The sequence below is a fragment of the Capricornis sumatraensis genome, chromosome 4 (assembly GCF_032405125.1).
Source record: "Capricornis sumatraensis isolate serow.1 chromosome 4, serow.2, whole genome shotgun sequence".
NCBI lineage: Eukaryota > Metazoa > Chordata > Mammalia > Artiodactyla > Bovidae > Capricornis > Capricornis sumatraensis.
This window is the reverse complement of record NC_091072.1, coordinates 3,395,872-3,401,785: the sequence shown is the minus strand read 5'-3', so window position 1 is coordinate 3,401,785 and position 5,914 is coordinate 3,395,872.

Below are 5,914 nucleotides of genomic sequence, written 5' to 3'. Positions count from 1 at the left end.
GCAGCCCGCATCACAACCTTGCAATTCTACCGTTTCTCTTCTCTCCTCGGATTGGATACTTTTGCTCTATAAACCTCGCTGAATCCTCACAAGATCCATTCTGTAATTTGATGATGGTTAAAAAAAAATCTTTCCCGTGTCTGTGGGTCTTCTTCCTCCTCGTGTACCTGCCTGCAATCTGTGATGTGAGCTCGCTGTGAAAAGGGCCCGTGGGCTTTTCCAAAGGGCCACAAGCAGGGGGCGGCTGGGAGGACAGGGTTAGGCTGGAGAGACTGGGCTGCTCCCGAGAGTGGGAGAGCGCATGCGCGCTGGGAGTGGCGGGAAGGGGCCTGCCTTCCAGACCGTGTGCGGCGTGGGCTCTGCGGGGAGCAAGGCCTGAGCGCCTGCTGCTGAAGGTTAGCCTGAAGGGGTCGGTGCAGGTGCCCAGTGGCCGGTGGCACCTGCTGGCCTCTGAGAGGAGGGCTGCCTCCTGCCCACCTGGGGATTGCGTGCGTGTCTGACTCTCTGAGACCCCACTGACTGTAGCCTGCCAGGCTCCTCCGTCTGTGGGATTCTCCAGGCAAGAAAACTGGAGTGGGTTGCCGTTTCCCACTTCAGGGAATCTTCCTGGCCCAGGGATCGAACCCCAGTCTCCTGTGTCTCCTGCACTGGCAGGCGGGTTCTCTGTGGAGGCCTGCCTACTGCTCCACGCGGACCTGGGTCCTTCTTGCAAATCCGGAGCCCCCGGGTGCTGCCCTCAGGGTTGCCGCAACAGCCTTCAAGGCATGCCCCATGCGAAAGCAGATTTTAATGTAAAATAGCGATGTGTACCTACAATGGATCTTCCCGCAATCTGAGATAGTAATAACGTTCCGAAAACCCGGAACCCCTATTTCTTCCTCTTTCAAAGAGTCTTGCGGAGTTGGGTGCCTTCTGTGTTGTGATAAGAGGGGACACTGCTCCAGTATATGTTTAAGGTACCGCCTCTAACTCTGTCACTCGGAGAACAAAGCGGACTTTTCTGGACTGAGTCATGCCTTAGAGAAGAAGTCACATGCGTTCCTTGGGAACCTTGCAAGCTCACCCCCAGTCCCAGAGGGACAGAGGATAATGATTTCGTGTTGTTGGCTTGCTCTGAAATACGGGTTTTCCTTTGAAAGGAAAGATGCCTCTTTTTTTTTTTTCCCCTAAAAGCCGTCACATGGCTCTCCATGGCATGGTTTGGCCCTGGCACCCACCACAAAGACATCTGTGTGTCCTTTGGGGCTGTGTGCCAGGCCCAGAAACTGCCCAGACTTTCTCCCCATCTTCCGAGCCCAAGGCCACCGGCAGGCTGTCTGGGAACAGAGACAGCCTTGCTGCTGCTGCTGCAGCAGGCCCGGGCCTGGGTGTGACCTGAGGCCTCCACGCCCTCTGGCTGCCTGGCTCCCAGCGTCAGGTACCACGAGGTTGGAAAGGCCTGGACAGGCAGCTTCGTTTGACAGACAAAGGGGCCACGTGTGGCCTGCCAAGTGTGTGGTCAGGGCTAACCAACAGTGTCTCCTTTGCTGGGAGAGCCTTGAAGATGGTGACTGCTTTTTTTTTTTTTTTCCCCAAATGTTTGCTTCTTTGGCTTTGCCAGGTCTTAGCTGCAGCATGTGTCTCTCTACCTGCAGCATGTGGGATCCAGTTCCCTGACCAGGGGTCGAACCCGGGACCCCTGGACTGGGAGCACGGAGGCTTAGACCATCCTAGCCCAGCGGTGGAGCTGGGGAGGCCAGTCGGAACAGTCCCTATTTGTATACTGGGAATCGAGGGCAGGGAAAGATGCCCTTGCTCCCTGACTGGGCCTCTGAGGACCTGCATGAGTTCTGGCGGGAGAAGGATGGAAGGGTGGAGAGATGCGCTTTCATTTTTCATGGGTTTTGCACACACACGTGTCTTTCACATAGAAAGAGAACACAATGTGCCTTAAAATTTCACACCTGCAATCATTTCTATGAGATTATTTCTGGTCCCCCCACTGGCCCCGCCCCGACCCCTGCATCATGTGGCCTGCAGGATCTTAGCCCCCCAAGCAGCGATTCTGGGGTCCTAACCCCTGGACCGCTGTGGGAGTCCCTAAGAGATGATTTCTGGACGGGAGCGGTGAGTGATTTCTTCCTTTTATTCTACGGTGAGTATATAGGACTTAAATGGTACAAAATAAGAGCTGCTTTTAAAACGACATCAAAGCTGACGGATTTAGAAATGTAACCAGACCTATGCGAAGGCAGGTTGAGAGCAAATAAGCATTTTTTACATTTGAAAGGTGGTGACTTGAAATGCCCATTGATCCCTCCCTTCCCTGGGCTGTTTACTTGTCTCTGTTGTCAGGTACGAGGTGATGGTTGTGCTCTTTTCTAGAAAAAGTCATGGAAAACCTGACCGACCAGTGCATTTATTCCAAGCCGCTGTCCAATCGTTAGCCACTGAGCCTCCATTCTGTTAAGTGATTTATCTATATACGCACACACATATATATATATTATGCAGTAAAATAGGTAATTTTATAGTAAAATCAATCTGAAATTATGAAAATCAAGCAAATAATAGAGTGGGAACTCTCAAATATCTGAGCCATATATATATTGTTCTTTAACTGTACAAGGCATTATCACGTTTCTAGCCCTCAAAATGGACAAAGTGATGCAGCATGAGAAGTACTTACAAGCAGCACAAGACACGTGTTTTTGTCAGTGTGCTCCTTCCCCCTCCTTCAGACAATGCTCGTGGAAGATGAGAAAGATTAGTCACATGGGGGAAATGAACAGATGAAGGCAAGTCTGTTTATAGGCACGTGGCAGCCCTTTAACCCACCTCTCGGTGGGACTCACTAGACTCTCAGTTCCTTTGAAGTTTTATTCCAACAGTTCAAAGAATCAGTCCACTAAAAATATTAAAGAAAAGTATTGATCATTTTAAAAGCACACAATATTGAAACAGTTTTCCCAATAAAACTCGGTGCATTGGCCTGTTTAAGATTATTTCAGTTCTTTGCTCAGACTGGTGGAATATTCTAAACCAAACAGTCCTACCGTTTGCAAGAGGTTCAACAAGTACTTGGTTTGCATGACCATCCTGACTATACATCCGTCCTCGGTTTTCATACAGGTCTCTCTTGCTTTCAGCTTGTTGTTCAGTCGCTCAGTCGTGTCTGACTCTCTGTGACCCCACAGACTGCAGTACACCAGGCTTCCTGTTCTTCACCATCTTCTGGAGCTTGCTCAAACTCATGTCCATTGAGTTGGTGATGCCATCAACCACCTCACCCTCTGTCGTCCCTTTTTCCTCCAGCCTTCAATCTTTCCCAGTATCAGGGCATTTTATGCTTTCAGCTATAAAATTGATAAAAGAAGTAGTTAATATAATGGACAGAATCACTCCTCTAGAATTTGGAGACTTTGAGACTTGTCACCCCAACAAAACAATGAGCTCTTTGAAGGCAGGGACTACCTTAAATCATTTTATATATATATATATGGCTTTATATTCTCCCTAGACTAGACAGGGGGCTGCCCAGGTGGCTCGGTGGTGAAGGGTCCGCCTACCAAAGCAGGAGCTGCAGGAGACACGAGTCCGATGCTTGGGATCCCCTGGAGGAGGGCATGGCACCCTGCTTCAACACTCTTGCCTGGAGAATTCCGTGGACAGAGGAGACTGGCAGGCTACAGTCCATGGGGTCAGACATGACTGGGCAACTAAGCGTGCACACATGCAGACTAAATAGAGACTGAATGAATGAATGGCAAAAATAGCACCTGGCACCAAAAACTGATTCTGTGAATTACTAGTTTTTCTAGGCCTTAAAAACACTATACACTATTATTAAATGCAAAGAGAAAAATGGAAGCTTCAGCATGGAGAGAGCTGGCAGACAGTGCCTAAAACAAGTGATTAAAGTGAACATCAGGGACGTCCCAGGTGGCCCAGTGGCTGAGACTCTGCTCCCGATACCGGGGATCCGGGTTTGATCCCTGGTCGGGGAACTAGCTACTACGTGGAACAACTAAAGATCCAGAGCAATCAAATAAATAAATATCAAAAAAGTAGATGCTGTCAGTAAGGGGACAAACTGACACGGTGCCTTGAGGACAGCATCACCTCAGGGTATTCCTGCCAAAGGTACACGATCTGAATCAAGTCACAAGGCAACGTGAGACAGACTCACATCAAGAGAAAAGCTACCAAAAAACCCAGATCTAGGCTCTTCAGAAATGGCGATGTCAGCAAAGACCACACACAGAGAAAAAGGGAGCTATCGATGATTATCACGCTAAGTGGAGTAAGTCAGAGACCAGCATGTGAAGTCTCAACACGACACAGACGAACTTACTCACAAAACAGAAACAGACCCTCAGCCTCACAGACTCTCAGACTCAGAAAACAAACCATGGTTGCCAGAGGGGAAAGGTGGGGAGGGAGAAATTAAAAGTTTAGGGTGAACAGATAGGGAACCAACAAGGACCTACTCTCTAGCGCAGGGAATTGTATCCAATACCTTGTGTGAGGTTGGTGCCAGTGTAACTGTGGTTTTGGACCTTGAATTTTAAATCATTGTAACTAGGCTCAAACACATCTTTATTAATCAAAACAGGAACCAGTACAATCAACACTATTTTTGCCCACAAAAGATAACTTTGTTTATTCCCCAGAGCCTAAAAATCTGTGCTTCGGTATTCCGTGAACTCTTGGAAATCATTTTCTGCCTCCTGCTGGTTGTGAAAGAGTTTTCCCTGCAAAAAGTTGTCGAGATGCTTGAAGAAGTGGTAGTCAGTTGGCGAGAGTTCAGGTGAATATGGCGGAAGAGGCAAGAGTGTGGGCCAATCTGTTCAACTTTTGAAGCGCTGGTTGTGCTACGCATGGTGAGTGTTGGATGGAGAGAACTGGGCCCTCTCTGAGGACCAGTACCGGCTACGGGCATTGCAGTTTTCGGTGCATCTCACCGACTTGCTGAGCGTACTTCTCAGATGGAACGGTTTCACCAGGATTCAGAAAGCTGTAGTGGGTCAGACCGGCAGGAGACTGCCGAGCAGTGACCAGGACCTTATTTTGGTGCAAGTTTGGCTTTGGAAGTGCTTTGCAGCTTCTTCTCAATCCAGCCACTGCGCTGGTCATTGCCAGTTGTGTAAAATCCACTTTTTGTCGCACATCACAATCTGATAAAAAAATGGTTTGTAGTTGTTTTGTAGAATAAGAGAAGATGACACTTCAAAAGGATGATTTTTTGACTTGTGATCAGCTGAGGAGGCACCCACTTACCGAGCCTTTTCACCTTTCCAATTTGCTTCAAATGCTGAATGACTGTAGAAAGCTCAACACTGAGTTCCTTGGCAATTTCTCGTGTAGTTGTAAGAATATCAGCTTCGATGATCCTCTCAATTGGTCACTGTGAGCTTCCCGTGGCAGTCACTGCCCTACTAGGCTTCAAGGCTCTTGTCTCCTTTGCAAAGCTTCCTGAAGCACAGCCGCACTGTACATTTGCAAGCAGCTCCTGGGCCAAATGTGTTGATGCTGCAAGTTGTCTCCACCACTTTACGACCCATTTTGAACTCCAGTGAGAAAATCTCTCAGTTTGCTTTTTGTCTAGCATCATTTCCCTAATATAAAATAAATAGCTACTAATAAGTCATTAGCAAAAAAAAAAGAATTGAGAAATGCACATTAAAATGAGGTATAACATAACCACATTTATTTAAGAATGTAATCCAATATCAAACAGCAGAGTTTAACAATGCAAAACCCTAATTACTTTTGCACGAACCTGATAATAACTTATAATAGAAAAGAATCTGAGAAAGTATATATATATATATGTTATTACTGAATCCTTTTGCTATACACCTGAAGCTAACACAAAATTATAAATTTATACTTCAATAAAAGGCAAATTTATACTTTAATAAAAAGAAATAAT